Consider the following 16,835-nt stretch of genomic DNA (forward strand, 5'->3'; position numbering starts at 1 on the left):
TAAACAGGTTGATGCAACATTCGCTTCCACAATTGACTTCAACATCCAATAGGGTGTAGACGTTAAAATCATCCCTAGACATTCCTTCTTCAGTCCTGAGTAAATGGGTAGCCCATTCGATGTCCTTCTCCAGTCTTGAGTGAGAAGTAGCCCAATCGACGTACTTCTTCAGTCATGGGTGAATAGGTAGCCCAATCGACATCCTTCTACAGTTCTGGGTGAGCAAGTAGCCTAGCCGACGTCCTTCTTCAGTCTTAGGTGAACAGGTAGACCAGTCGATATCCTGTTTCAGTCCTTGGTGAACAGATAGCCAAGTCAACATCCTTCTTCAGGGTTGGGTGACAATGTAGCCCAGTCATTATCCCTTCTTCAAGGACCTCCTCCCCATGCATGGAGTGTGCATTCCTTCTCCTTCTCTTATAGACCTCCTCCCCATGCATGGAGTGTGCATGCCTTCTCCTTCTCTTATAGACCTCCTACCCATGCATGGAGTGTGCATGCCTTCTCCTTCTCTTATAGACCTCCTCCCCATGCATGGAGTGTGCATGCCTTCCCCTTCTCTTATAGACCTCCTCCCCATGCATGGAGTGTGCATGCCTTCTCCTTCTCTTATAAACCTCCTCCCCATGGATGGAGTATGCGTACCTTCTCCTTCTCTTATAGACCTCCTCCCCATGTATGGAGTATGCATGCCTTCTTCTTCTCTTATGGACCTTCCCCCCATGCATGGAGTATGCATGCCTTCTTCTTCTCTTATGGACCTTCTTCCCATGCATGAAATGTGCGTGCCCTCTCCTTCTTCTATCGACCCCTCTCTCCATGAGGCTAGGTGACAAAGTAGCTTAGTCATCATCCTTCCAAGGCAGAAACTGACAAAGTAAAGGCGGAACCTACCAGAGACTTCAGCACGCCTAACCGGCACGACCAGACCTTCGGGATCGGCTAATAGAACCTGCCCCCGGCTAGACTCGATAGACAAGACCAATAGTGGTACTCTGATCGTCAAAAGCAAACCTAGTGTAACAACAAACAAACACCACCGAAAAAGTCTCTTCTCCCCCTAAGTCTCCATAGACGAACCCGCGAACAATGCATCCCTACATCTGAGCAACCTAGTTACACCATTACGTGAATCTCCTCAACGTTCACGTGGTCCTGTGGCTAGGAAGGAAAAAGTAAAAGCTGAAGGAAACTTTCCAAATGATTGTCCTTTTCGCTTCTCTTGAAGCGCAACATACGGTGGGGCAAGCTGTTATAACGTATTTTTCATCACCTTGGTCACTGGTAGGAAGCAAGTCAATAAAGCCTACAAAACAGTGGAAAATTCTTGACAGTCTCAAAATGGCCCCATAATTCCTCAAGATCGCCATCAACACTTCAAAAGACCACCTGCCAAGTTTCATCATGATCAGACATGTTTAAGGCAGTGAACACAAAGAAACAGTTTTTGGAAAATTAGCCTCTAGCACCCTGAAACGGACCCTACAACTGGAGTTACATCTTCGGTGTCTCAAATCCATGTGGAACCACACCATTAGATCTGAAACAATTGAAAATCCCTATGGGCCAAGTTTCGGCTTGATCAGACATTTCAAAACAAAGATATGAGCAAAACATTGAAACAAGAGAGGCCGCACACTATTCCCGTATGGCCTCACTGCACCCAAACACCAGTAAAGGTGGCTGTTCTTACGGTCACGGGCAGTCACTTTCAGATTTGTAACTCACTCATTCCAAGTCGAATCACTCCCAAGTTTCGTGAGCATATTCGTCTCATCAAGACGAACAATTCGATATGTGGCATGCCCCGAGATGATATCAATGCAGGGGGAAAAGCTAGAGGGAAGTTGTCGATCTGTGAAGATGTTGTAGAAAATTCAGCAGCGACACATCTCACTCGATTAACCAAATCACGACGTTTGCACAACGGATCGATGCAAAACCAATTCCATTGTGTACGTAAGGTTCAGGGCTATCATTGGACCGAACCACGTACATGATGGACGGTCAGATTTCATGCATGAAGCTGATAAATTTACTAAAATTTCGGCTGCCGGATTACATATTCCGGCCAAAACTCAAAATCTACGAAATCTTCGTTCGGGCTCTAAATCGCATTCTGTTTGTTGCCACGCGATCATGATGACATGCTTAGTGCGTTCCGAATAAGAAATCACAAAAAAACATTAAGGAAAGATCGCACTATTGATCCGAAGTTATCAATATTCAAACAAATTTCAAGTCTCTTGATCATGAATCAAACACATGATTCATGGCTCAAAGTTGGTATCAAAACAATCGCCAAGTTGAGACCTACAAGAAAACAGCGATCTTTCGATCAATCAAGTATCAGAATGACCCTGGGTCAGCCACAGAAGATCACACAAGTTCTCGGGCAGCCACAGGGACTGTTCTAGAACTCCACACATTGTTAGGCAAGGGCAAAACAATCTTTTTGCCCCCATTTTTAAAATTTCATTTAATTCAATTAAATCTTAATTTCAGTAATTAGATCCAATTTTGATCAATCCACCAATGTTTGGGCACAACTCTATATAAACAGGCACTGCCTCATTGTAAAGCCCGGCCCACAAACACAAAAAATCGTGGCCTTCAGTTGATATTTGAGAAAAGTGAATAGAAATTTTGATTCTCTTTCTTCTCTCTTTCTCTCTTCTTTCTCTTTTTTCTCTCTTTCTCTCTCTTCTTCTCCCTCTTCGTCTACCAGTCGACGAGACCTAGCATCGATTGGTTTTCTCTCTATTCCGTTATCAGTCAACGAGACTTTGCACCAGATGGTTTCCTCTCTCTTCGTCTATCAGTCGGCGAGACCCAGTGCTGGTTGGTTTCTCTCTATTCCTCTATCAGTCGACGAGACCTAACGTTGATTGGTTTTCTCTCTCTTCTTCTATCAGTCAGTGAGGCCTAACGTCGATTGTCTTTTCTCTCTCTTCCTCTGTCAGTCGACAAGACCTAACGCCGGTTGGTCTTCTCCCTCTTCGTCTATCAGTCGGTGAGACCTAGCGCCGGTTGGTTTTCTCTCTCTTCCTCTATCAGTCGGCTAGACCTAGCGTCGGTTGATCTTCTCCCTCCTCTATCAGTCGAGGAGACCTAGCGCCGGTTGGTCTTCTCTCTCTTTGTCTATCAGTCGGTGAGACTTCACGTCGGTCGGTTTCCCCTCTCTTCATCTATCAGTCAGCGAGACCTAGCGCCGGTTCGTTTTCTCTTTCTTCTTCTACAGGTCAACGAGGCCTAACACCAGTGGTATTTTCTCTCTCTACCAGTCGGCGAGGCCTAGCATCGGTTGGTTTATTCCCTCTCTTCTTCTTTCAGATGGCGAGACTAAGCACCAGTTGGTTCCCTTCCTCTCTTCTCATCTAACACAGTCGATGAAGCCTATCGCCAACTACTTCCTCTCTCTCCCATCTCTTGAAACAGTCGGTGATGTCTAGCGCCGACTGCATCTCCTCTTCCTTCTTCTCTCTCCTTTCGTCTATGCCATTCTTCTCTTTAACCATTCCACTGCTGCTCTCTCGTTCGACCAAGAGGGATTGAAGTTAGCATCTCATGATAGTCCTATCGTCTAGCTGTAATGTTGTTGTGCCAGGTTCGCTTGGCCCGCGTTACTGCCACGACAGACCGACCATCATGCCCAGCTAGTCGATATCGGCAATATTATCTTGTAGCAATCCTGTGAGCCTTTCTCAGTTACCGAGCCCACTTTGCCACCACGTTATGTCAATTATCCACCAGCCTAATCATTGCCCCAACCTTCTCACTTGGTCGAATCCTTCTCTCCACTTATCTTTCTTTCTTCTTTTTGAATACGCAGGCTTGCATATGTCCATAAAGTAGGAAAGGGGTGAGGCCTGACCCACCTGTCCCATAACCTTTGCCACATATGTGTGTAATTGTAGAAAGCAGAAAATAAGAAGAATACAAGCCAAGAGAGGCGATTCCGAACCAGTTTCAATACTGGGGGGCTTTCTTCATGATCTAAGAGGGCGCCCAAGTGAGTCAGCCCGAGTAAGTCCTGAACTCACCTTTTAAATTCCTCTCTTACCGGTTGGTAACACCTGCCCCCGTTTTCGAACAACGTTCCCGAGAGAGTGATCTCACGAACGTCCTGGGTCTTCTCCGAAACTCGAGACGCGAGCAGCCTAATCCCTCAAGTATCCGGCGGGTGAGATCGAGGTACCTAACCACTGACATGCATGGGTTGTGTGTGCCACCTGTTGAGTGCATGCTAATTTGACCACCACTTGTCACTTGCTGCCCTTTCTTCTTTTATAAATAAAGCTCTTTTCATCTCTCTAAGAGCTTTTTCTCTCTCTCCCTCTCCCACATCTTTTTCTCTCTCTAGAGCCGAAGGGAGAACCCGTTTTTCTACTGTCGTAGGGGAGCCTTGCCAAGAAGGTTGAAGTGGTGTGTGTGTGGAGTTTAGGAGCACCATGAACATCAGGTAAGTGAGCCTAGCTATTATGCATCAATAAATTCTAGGGATTTATGCGAAGTGTTGAAAATGGGGGAAAATGATAGGATGAAATGTATGAGCATGAATGCATTGTGATGGGCTTGAAATATCAGATGCCATGATCGATTGAGTCTTGTATATGATTCTATTTATGGTGGAAATGTGTGAAGTAGTTCACTTGTGGCAATAGTTTAATATGAACTTGGTTTGTATCAAGATTTGCTTTGGTTTATTTTGTGTTGCATTTTCTCGAATGTATGTTAAACTTAAGAAGGCAAATTTCCAGAACCGTGATGGTTCTTGCATCGGACTTTCTAGTTTCCAAACGGCATCCAAATGGACCCAAACTAGTTTTGAATGAATGATATGATTGTCTATTTCAACTTTTCTTTTTATATCATCTTGAAATTCCCCATGGATTAGACATTATAGCTCACAATGTGTGGGTATGTTATTGTTAAAAGATTGCAGAAACTTCCTGAAAACTTTTTTCATACCAAACTTTTGACCTATCAAATGATATCCAAATGCTCTCAGATTATTGCAATTTGGTAAATACATGTGTCTACTATGATGTTTGTATTTTAACCTTGCCCAAATTCTTCATAAATGAGGGGCCATCCTTTAAATTGTGTATATATGTCACTGTTAGCAGATTTTACTAGATTTCATAGCTGCTACCTATGTTGTCACAAGTTTTGACTAACCAAACGGAGTCCGAATGCTTCCAAACCACTGCCACTTGAACGATCTGTGAGTGTACTAAAAGTTGCATGTTTGAAATTCTTGGTAGGTTGAGAGTTATGCTGCAAAATATGAGGGTATATCATTGTCCTTAGTTGTAGAAAAATTCCAGCAACTGTCACTCACTTTGTGCTGAGCTTTTGGCCTGTCAATTGTTGTCCAAACACCTTCAAACCACCACCATTTTAAAGCTCTGTTTAGAGTTACATGTTTTGATCATTTTGAGATTCTCCCTAGATTGGGAGTTATGCCTCCAAGAAAGGGGGTATGTCACTATTACATAATATAGAGATTTTCAAATTTGAGCCTATTGTAGAAATAAATGGTATCTAAGTTCGATGAGGCACTAAATAACTATGAATTTGTTAATACTAGTGCTGAATAATGTATGCATCCGAAGTAGTGGGGGTAGTCATCTCATTTTAGTGTTATATGTAGATGACATTATCATTACAGGTAGTGATCCTAAGGTTATTAAAGATACCAAAGAGTGGTTATCTTCACAATTTGAGATAAAAGACTTAGGAGAACTAGAGCAGGTTCTTGGCATGCAAATCATAAGAGATACAAAGAGAAGATTACTCTACTTAAGCCAATAATTGTATAATGTAAAGATACTGAAAAAGTTTAGAAAGAATGAATCTAAACCAATGGGAACCCTATATGAGAAAAGGTGTAAACTGTTCAAGGACGTGTGTCATAAGACTGATAAGGAAAAAGAGATTATAGAAAAGATCCCTTATGCACGAGTAGTAGGATCATTGAACTATTTGATGAATTGCACACGCCCTGACATAGCATATGCAGTGGCGGTTGCTAGCCGTTATATGAGTAACCCAGGCATAGAACATTGAAAACTTGTAAAGATAATATTTAGATATCTCAAAAAGACCACCAGTTATAACCAATGCTATGGAAATGGTAAATTAGAATTGCAAGGCTACAGTGATGCTAATTGGGCTAGCATAGATGATGAATTCAAGTCTACATCTAGATGGCTTTTCACTTATGGAGGAGCATGTATATCATGGGGCAGCCATATACAAAAGAGTATGTCACAATCAACCATGGAGGCAGAGTATGTAGCCTTGTATGAGGCGGCCAATGAAACAATTTATTTAAGAAAATTGCTTAATGAGATACCATTGGCTACGTTTGAGAGCACTCCAACAGTTATTCATTGTGACAACCAAGCTGTCATAGCCATTTCTAAATATCCTATGTACGACAATATAGCAAAACATATTGATAGAAAGTATCATTCTGTGAGAGAGTTTGTAGGACAAAAGGATATAAAAGTAATGTATCACCACGCGGATTTCATGATAGCTGACCCATTGACTAAAGGTATCAACATAAATACGCATGAAAGGTTTGTAAGGGGTATGGGATTAAGATCCACATGTTTCTTATGATACGCATGTGGTGAGCCTTACTGGCACAACTATTGAACATGTGGAATGTTATATAATTACCCTTTGCCTGTGTGGCATATCCGCCTTTGTGGCGATGACGCCTGTGTGGCATGTGTAAGCGCCCTCCGAGGGTGGTTAGGTTATGTCTTCAGCCATTTAATGGTTCGTATGTGGCGAAATCTCTCGGAGGGGTAAGTGTCATGAACCACTGCCAGCTAGCAGTCTTTTGACTTTGTTTTCCACATTTCGAGACTAAATGGAACAGTTATACTTGGCATGACTTACTGAGTATGACCTCCAGCTAGTAGTCTTTGACTCCGTGTTTCACCACTGTGATGGCTAGCTTGAATATTTGGACAGTTGAACATGACCTCTAGCAGTCTTTTGATTCTGTTATCCGCATTGTGATGCCCAAACTGGACAGTTGTATTTGGCATGACTCACTGAGCATGACCTCCAATTGGTATACCTTATAGACACAGTTTTCCACTTTGCGATGGCTAGTTTGGACAGTTTGAGGATCCTCATGGGATCATGGCTTGATTCACTTTGGTTATTCACATTTTTCAGATGACAGAGATTCCTTTTGATAATGTATGTATCACGGTGTGAGTGTCCGATGCTTTTCGGAGGACACTAGTGAGGAGAGAAAGTCCAATAATCTAAAAGCATGTTGGTGAAGTTCATTATATGGTTGATGATCACGCAATACGTCACGACAATTCATGAGCCTAGGAATGTGTGCGGTTGATGCCATTGAGTGGATGGATTATGTGTGTGGATGGATTTGTTGTTTGAGGATGTACAGCTCAAGCAACCTCTATATAGCTACTAAAAGTTTGTATGATGGTTTTATAAATATTTTGAAACAAGTAGGGGAATGTTAGAGAAAATTGTATTTCCAAATATTTACAAAATAAGGGCCCAAAAAATTTAATTTATTTATTTTCTTTTCTACCCTACTTAAAATATATTTTAAGAGAAGCTAGTGCTTTGTGTAGAGAATAAGAAAGACCCATGTGAAGAGATGGACAAGTGGCTATTGAAAGGCAACACTTGTCATTCCTCTCTCTACATGTGTCTCTCTAGTTTTCTCTTTTTTATAGCTATATTTATGGAAATGGGTTTTGGGAGGCTGGTGTAACTAGCACAAGCACTCTTTCTTTCCCAAAAACCTATTTCTCTCTCTTATGCTTCTTTGTGAGCTGGGTAGAAGGGAGGTGCCTCTCATCTCTATGAGAGCCCTCCAGTGTAACAGGATCAATTCCAGTATCGTGTTGCATCTCGAAGAAGCTTCTCTCTGTAGATTATTTGCTAACAACTGTTTTGCAAGAAACTTGTGTTCTATTTTGTGTTATATATTGCTGGAAAACTCATTTTCAGCTATATTCTCTCTCTAGAAAAGCTATCAAATTGTGCCTATAAATTCATACGAATTTGGTGAGGTTGTTTCAACTTTCTTCTTCATCTTTTGTATCTAGAAATACTACAAGTTTTGAAAATATTGTATGAGGAATGGAAAAGGTATTGGGCATTGTTTTGAAAATATTGTATGAGGAATAGAAAAAGTATTGGGCATTATCTTATATAGTTGGAATAGTTTATGATGGGTCTTTTATGAGTGCATGTTTGTAGGAAATTATATTGGGATTGCTTAAAAGAGCTTATCAATAGTTGTAATTGATTTTTTGTTGAGATTCTTTAGTGGATTACAAAGTTAGTGATACTTGTACATTATCTTGAGTTTGAAAGAATTTACAGCAACTTTTTGTGGGTATTTTGATAAAAATTGCATACCATATGTTTGTGGATATTTCTGATTGAGTTCAAAACCCATCTTGCATATTGATATAGCTCTATTTACTTTTGAAAATCTTAAAGATCCACTATATTTGGGCCAATAAAGAAAGCCCCCTACCCGATTTTTCATTAATAAAAACAGGATAACATGTTATTATACAACCCTACAATATGGAAGTTGCGCCAAATCATGTAATAAAAGAAGAGAGAAAACATTAGGTGGAAGACTACACCAAATTGTGGCTTCTGTATAAACCGATCATCTCTTAGCGAGGGCATCAACTACCATATTCTCCTCACAAAAAACATGAGCAATAGACCACTTGTAATACGATAACCATGCATGACAATTGTCAACTATCATCTGTAACCTCCAAGGGGCATGACGTTGATTTTAATGGAATCTACTAGTAGAGATGATTCACTCTCTATCTGTAACGAAAATCATCTCGTTTGAATAGTTAAAAGATTGCCTTCTTCCATTGATCTAGGCTTTTCAAGACAAACGGTCCAATTCAATTTTCAAAACACATAGTCTTTGAAAGTCATTTTACTGCATTAACCTTTAATTTTTACCAAGTCATGTCATATAAATAAAAAGAGTCATAAAATCCATCTATGGTTTTATCCAAAACAAAAGCATGACTAAATAGATATTTATCAAAACCCGACAAATATCCAAAATGCATATTTTTTTGGCAATTTGAAGAGCCTAAGATGAGATCCTCATCACATGCAATACTCCATATCACTGGACATTACCGAGAGGACAAACAACAAGACCGGGTTCTGTCAAAACATACAAATGGGTGCAACCATGCCTTTGTGCTCCATAATGAAATGAGTCATACCCATCTCTGGTGTTTAATACTTAGGCCACAGATCTTGATCAAAACACTAAAACCACATCCCCTTGTGTTTAATAGCTCACTCAAGTACAAGAAGGTACATATATTAAAGGGTATTCAAAATCAGCTCTTTCAAACTTGTAGTACCTATCAACTAATGTCTTTGTTTTCCATACATATATACAAAACCAACCAAGATATAATCAAAAGAAGTATAAGGTCAAGTTAAACTCAAAATGGTTATAATTTAGGGAAAATTACAAAAAAAACCCCCAAATGTACTATTTACGCAACTTACCCCCCAGCCAACTTTTCCTCTCACTTTTTTCCCCACAACAACTTTTCCTCGCAAAAACCCCCCAAGGTAAAAAGTTGTTATGTTTTGGACGGAAATTCCCTTCCCATACAAAAAAATTCAAATGGCAGTCCTAAGTTGCGTATTTCCGGAGCGTAGAATAACACTGCCGCAGCGCTTTGTAATGATTACCATATCATAATAGGTACTGTCGTGTGGCTCTAGAAGGTGTACCACTAGAGCGCCTTCATCAACGACCAGAGCACTGAAAACCCTGCCGGAGCGCCCTAATGCACTGTCGAAATGCTGTGGCTCCAACGTCCCAACTGTCGAAGCGCATTCATAGAGTGCCGAAGCGAAATGTCTTCAAAAGGTGTACTGCCGATGCAAGATCACGTAATGCCGGAGCAAATTCGTTTACTACCAGAGACAACTACCACACTACTGGAGCGCTGTGGCTCCAGAAGGTGTACTGCCGGAGCGAATGTCTGTATCGTCGGAGAGCGTTTTTGTACCACCAGAGCGACGTAATCAACCGTCGAAGTGCCCTAGCTCCAGAAGGGCTACCGTCGAAGCAAGTTTTCATATCACCGCGCGTTGTCTTTGTTGCCAGAGAGAGAGAGAGAGAGAGAGAGAGATAAAAGGCATGTGAAAAAGGGTATTTTAGATTTTTTTTTTAGTTCTTTTTGGGTTGGGGGGGTTTTGCGAAGATAAGTTGTTAATGGGAAAAAGGTGAGAGAATAAAGTTGGATGGCGGCAAGTTGAATAGATAGTGTATATTGGTGGGGTTTTTGTAATTTTCCCTATAATTTATAGAATCCTCTTTCCCTATATGATCTAACCATGTAATGTGGGATAGATTTCATACCTTTCAAGCCATATAGTGTGGTACCATGCATCCTTTGATCATTGCTTTTACTTGCTCTGACAAACTCTTGTTGTCTTGGAAGAGCACACAACTTATGGAGAACCACGTGGTCATTATCTGCAATATTAGAGAAGCTTCTAATTCTTCAGCTTTCATATTCTTCCTCACTCCAAAATGAGGAAATATTCTTCATGCCATCACTCCAAAGGTAACACTTTTGATTTTGCCTCTGATCTTGGGGTTTTAGGCTGCCACCAATCTCTCTACAGACGCCGTTCATCACCTAAAACCAAGATGCATTTTATAAATATAACATGTAATTTGTAGTTTCCAAATTCAGCACCCTTCACATAGGGTATCATATCTCCCCAACATTACATGACCTCTCTCTAACTTTAATGTCATAAAGTATACTCATAGCACACTATAAAAACTTAGAATGAGCCTAAAAAGACTTTCATCATTTAGGGGAGTATAAATCTGTGACTTAACAATAACACCTTTTGATTTACTGCATAATAGAAGGTGAAAATCCCTTGCAAAAGATACAATCTCTCTTAACTCACTCTATTCAATAAGCATATAAAATAAAGACATTCACATTACATAAAAACCATATAAGATTACAAAAAGTCAATATGACCCTTCTCTAATGAAACAATTTTTTCTCTTAATGCCCATGGAGTTCCTCATCTCACATTTTTTTATTATAAAATAAATTCAAAATGGAATGTATGGCCCTAAAAACTAACTAATAAGAAGGAATATAAAAACGTGACATTCACGTCACATAAACAATCTTTGCTACAAAAAAATGCAAGTTTGAGCACCCTTCAATAAAATAATCAACTCTCTCAAACAACTGGGGGTTTTTCCATCAATTTTTTTTTTTTAAGTGGACTCAAAATGGGTGAATATTAGTCAAATCCCCTCCAAAAATAAAACTATTTAGTTGTTAGAAAAAAATCACAAAACATAGTACACAGTTCTTGTATTCTATGGAATCATAACTGGTACCTCTCAATGATGATTCCATAACTTTTAATGCCCACATGATCTCCCAGGGAGATACTACTCTCAAAACCACAAAATATAAGAAAAGTTCCTCATCCTTTGGTCCAATCAGTGAGCCAAACCAACACAAAAAGCCCTAATTTGTAGCATGCCTCCAGATGTTAGAAATTCTTCCAAAGGTACTTCAGAAATTCTTCCAAAGGTACTTCACTTTTTCACAAAGCCATTGGCTTTCATATTTCTGATTCAAAAGTCACAAAAAAAAATAATTAAAAAACAAAAAACAAAAACAAAAGTAATATGGCAAAAAGGGATCTGGCTTTGATACCAATGCAAGGTAAACAACATAATCTAGCCAAGTATATACATTTAAAATTTTTTTTTTCTTTCTTTTATTCATACCGGCTAGAACACTTACAAGTGCCCAAAATTACAACTTTAATTCATAAAATAAATATTAATACAATCTAGGATCATCTCTTGCAAACCATGACAATTCTTTAAAATCAACAAAATGTATGAAGTTGAATCAAGAAACATGAAGCCACTAAAATACCAAATACCATGCCTCAGTTTACCCTAAGGACTTCCTATGCCCCACACCAAATTATTTCTACTGATGGTGCACGAGATCTCGGTTCTAACTTTGTCTTATATTTCGAGAAGCCTCGGCAAAAATCCTTACACAATAATGAAAGCATATTGGAGCACAGGAGGGGAATCTTTTAACCATAAGGGTTTAGGTTTACCAAGCATGGAGCGCCACTCTACATGGCTTGGGCGTGCCCCTTTTAATAATAAATTATTTTAAATCCTAAAAGAAAGAGAAAAGAACATAAAGAAGAGAGAGAGTGGGGGCATACCTTCCTATGAGTGAGAGAGACCAAGCTCTGATGTGTAGTGACACAAGATGAGGTTTTACTTTGTTTTCATAAAGCCTAGGCATGGAAACTGCATTCATTAAGAGCAAGAACAAAAAAATGTGCTTCTATAGGTGTTTGTCAAACTATAAAATGGGAACTTAGCGAGTGTATGCCATCATGTAGTGCCCATCATCAGTGGAGTCTCCCGACTTGAACTATTAAATTTTCAAGTTAGCTAATCTGAGGATTTCTTTTTTTTTTCTCGTACATATCACAAACATTAAATTTGTTCATTTCTTATACGTCTATAACATGCGGTTCAAGTAGCAATGGGGGCTCATATTAAAACACAAGGAGTTCTGATCGAGTAAAGGATTGATATTACCATGTGCTATCCCGTATGTTGAGCATTTCTCCAGCATTAGTTCATGGCTCAGAACCTCTTAAACAAAAATTATTGAAGAGGATGACCTACATTCATCCTGGCAAACAAGCTCATGAGAAAAAGCTGAGAGGAAACCTTTTTTTGGTGGAGAGAAAACATGGAGGCCATGGAAATGTTTGTTTGTCCCTAGATTTTGTATATTTACTCACTATTACCAAATGAAGAACTAAAAAAGGGGTTTTGAATTAGAGCTCAAAAGATTTTCCAACACTACCTCTCTTCCATGCCTTTCATTTTTTTTCTTTTTTTTGCTTGTAATTCCCTACACAGTCTCAAGCCCCATCACCCTAGAACTTCCATTGCATAGCGGACTAGACTGAATGTATCAGGCAAGGAATTTTCCTCTAACCAGGCTAGTCAAATCTGAATAGGCATGGGCCATATGGGCGGGGTAATGTCTAAAAAGTAGGGCATGTCTTTGGAAGGAAGTTGAAAAGGAAGAATATGAAGAGGGCAAGAATCAAAGGCTTACATTTTGATAACCTACGTGTCTTCCTTGTCGAATGGGAATAAATAAGATCGTTATCCCAAATAAAAGAATTAAAAGAAGTGAAAGAAAGGGGTAAGTCTTTGTAAAGTACTAGATTCAAGGGACCTGCCCTATACATTTAGGAAGAAAACCTGCAAAGCAGATGATGTTAAGTTCTTACTAAATTTTCCTCTTTTCAGAGGGCCAAGTTATGGCCGTAAACATAAGATAAAATCAAGCTAAAACTTCAGTGGGGCAATTCAATCAAAAATAAAGCTATCAATCAAAATTAAAGCTACCCATGCCCCTGAAATAAAATCTGGCCCATGTAGCACTTCTGGATCCTATAATATCTGATTACCCAAATACCTCTCCAGTTGCCAAAATTCAGGATGCCAAAAGAATTTACTGGTCTCTACCCCAGATTGAATGACCTTAGTGCTGATCTAGAAATAAGAGCATGGTCTCTTGCTGCATAAGGATGTCTAGCCTATATATTTTTTTTTAATCAGATACAAAACTAACCTCACACTATGTACCCAAGTCCCTGGACATTCCAAGACAAGATATTCATGACGAGTGCCCTCCCGTGCTGGCCTGGTGGTTGGGCGGTTTTCAGCACAAATGGGCACTTCGAGTCATTGTTTCTTTGAGGAAATGGTCATGGTTTGTTAGACAGACAAGGTTGTCTGGCCCTCTGTTACCTCAACCCTTGCCTTTGCATCCTCTTTCCTTGTGATGGTTTGATTTCTCTTCTGCCAACTTTATTCTTCTCGCATTTTCTCTACAGACCTCTAAAATTGCATCAAGAGGCGCATCATATAGATGTCCAAAGCTTCAAACATCTCACAAAATTTGCATATTGTCCTTGGAGCACGTGGGGGATCACTGGATGAGGATTTGGAGGGATCTTTAAGCATGGCAAAATAAAGAGGGGCGACATCCAAATGGTTGATTACCTGTAAAGTCGAGGATGGGGGATGGGTTGGTGGATCACCGAAAAGGAGGAAACTGAGCAACAACCTTTTAGATCAAACTGCCTCTTGTGGGGATTGAGGTTTGAGAGGACTTGTCAATTATTATTTCAACAATCAATTTCTCCCATAATAATATCCATACTAACTAGTATCGTACTGATATCAGCTAATTTCATTCTTAAATAGCAGAGAAAGAATTTGCAAATTGATAAGACCAGGTGGACAAACTTTCCATCTCCAAGGAAAAACACTAATATCATAAGAAAAATCTTTAATTCCCCTTCTGGAGCTTCTACTCTCACATAGAGTTCTCGTTTCGACAATTCAAAAGTGGGAGAAGGTTATGGTACATAAGCTCCTATATTAATGGGAAATGGTAATGTTATCTCTTACCCAAAACAGGTCATTTATGGGTATTATCAGGAAGTCCATGCAGATCCAGTATAGTGCCTTTTCCACTCCACAAGGATCAAGATCAAATGAATGTTCAATCTCTTTATGTTGAAGAGAGATATATTTCTGACCTCTCAATGAATAATGATTGAATGAGTTTTGGGCAGGATCAAAAAAGAGGGAGGGTTTCCTTGTTTCAAAGCATAGGGATAAGAGGTGGTTCGGAAGATTTATTTTTGTCTTAGAGGATCTTTATAAGGTGAATTTAGTTGGGAAAAGTGCAAAATTCTCTTCTAACAGAAGGGAAGGGGAAGTTTCGAGCCTGAGGTAATAACATAACGGAAAGAGGAAAGATGGATGGAAGAATGGAGTATGCACCCACCCCACCCCAACCCCAACCCCCCAGGTTGGTGGTGGTTGAGAGGATGGCTGGTAGAACTAGAAAAAGAAGAGGATTTGTCAGGAAGAATATCTACTATTGATCTCTATCAAAACCTTCTTCAAAGCAATTTTGGGCCTCTGACTTCCACTTGGCTTGCAGAAACCCATCAATCTTTTCCGACCTAAAAGCTGTTAGATTTTGTCCTTTGCTACCCAGATGAGCCATTAGATTTGGCTACTATATGGAGCTCTCATCTTGGCTGTTTGATGGTGCCGTTGGATTGCCCCGCCTTTTAATCTCTCATTGATGTGTCCCAGAGTTCACGTGCCACTTAATGAGTTTTTTTAGAGGGACGGCAAATTAGTGGCGGATACTGGCACCATACCAATAATCCTTTCTTTGAAATGTTGAATTTGAACCCAAAATTATTCCCAGAATGTTATTGCCTTTAGCTTGGTTTAGAATCAGGCATGGGCTGATTCATCGCTGCATAGGCCTGAGAAGGCACTGTCCTCCCTCTGCAGCCCCAATTATGCTCCGTAGAGGCATCATTTTGAGCCATTTCTACATTTCTGGTAGCTGTGGTATCGTCCAACTTCAACCATTCCCACTGCCTCTTGGGCTTCCTTAGCACTTCCATCTCCATTCTTTGGCTCTTTGTCCTCTGGGGAGCCCACCCCACTCTGAATGTTCTCTTTCTTCTGTTAACTCTGGACCATGGGTCTTCCTAAAGGTTTTTTTTTGTTCAGGCCATAAAACTTTGTCAACCACTTCAATACTTCGTAATTGAGATGCAGGTCACCAACTTTGAATAGCAGCTTGTTAGGGATGATTGTGTCGTGTTTTCTTTACTCTAAATCTCAGGTTCTCAGGTAGCTTCTAGCTTATTGCAGTTACTTAAGAGGCCACAATAACTTGCCATGTCGAATAAGACTATGTAAATCCGATGCAATAAAAGGGATACCGAAAACGATGAGCCAGTCTCGAAGGGTATGAAGGATGGCTAGCAATCAGGGGTGTGTTTATCTATTGACAGAGTAGGAAGAAAGTGCACCTTACTATTTTTCCATTCCTAAAAGGAGGACCTCAAGTAAAAACACACTGAGGTTTTATGCATGAAATTTTGAAATCTCTAATACCTCAAGATCTCATATCACGCTTTGGGGACCTTATTGATCCTCATTCATATTTGCTATGTTCCTTCATGCAAGACCGCATTGGTCTGAATTTTTTGTTGAACTAGGCGTGGGCAATATCTTACCACCATCCCGAATGACCATCTAAATTAGGCTCCATTTTATACTTCAGACTCTGGTGTAGGCCCATCCCACCTGAAGTGCCTTTTAGATGTACAAAAATGCCAATTTGGACATATATTTTCTTATTATCATGGTTACAGATCTGTTTGATAGTCATATGCTTAGTTTAAGGCTGTAGATCAGTCCCAGCTTCTACTTAAATAGTCTTATATTAGACTTATAGAATATACTCGTTCTTTGATAATTCATTGTTTCAATAAAATTATTATGATAATTAATTATCAGTTGTTTGACAGTGTCCCTCATAAAATTATATGAGATAAACTAGTACATAAGTTTACATATAATTTTAGTTTTAAAAATTTTTTTACTTTATTCAAAATAATTGCTGAAAATCCTACTTTAGCCTGAAACAGCTAAAAATGGCTGAATTGTAAAAACATTTAAATAATTACATAAATAATATTATCCATGTACTAATTTTCGGTAAGATAATGTCCTTACAGGATTATCTGTCATCCAAACAGGCCCTCAATCTTCACAACTTCGCCTAATTTTGTTTGAAGGTGGCACTTGTACGTGCCACTAA

The 16,835-nt window shown here is 39.7% G+C and overlaps 1 long non-coding RNA gene across 3 annotated transcripts; it reads right to left on the reverse strand.

Moving 5' to 3' along the window:
- Positions 1–9,322: 9,322 nt before the first annotated feature.
- LOC110006421 (uncharacterized) lies at positions 9,323–15,202 on the reverse strand. Of its 3 annotated transcripts, none has more exons than XR_016042556.1 (4): positions 12,707–15,202; positions 11,462–11,699; positions 10,445–10,727; positions 9,323–10,177 (listed from the first exon to the last, which is right to left on the reverse strand). It is a non-coding gene; the product is annotated as an uncharacterized LOC110006421 (long non-coding RNA). The 3 variants fall into 3 exon arrangements; XR_016042557.1 differs by having other exon boundaries at positions 13,761–15,142; XR_016042555.1 differs by having other exon boundaries at positions 14,606–14,929.
- Positions 15,203–16,835: the final 1,633 nt, after the last annotated feature.

This window comes from Amborella trichopoda, chromosome 10 (assembly GCF_054954075.1).
Source record: "Amborella trichopoda isolate Santa Cruz 75 chromosome 10, AtrichopodaSantaCruz75HAP2 v2.0, whole genome shotgun sequence".
Taxonomy (NCBI): Eukaryota; Viridiplantae; Streptophyta; class Magnoliopsida; order Amborellales; family Amborellaceae; genus Amborella; species Amborella trichopoda.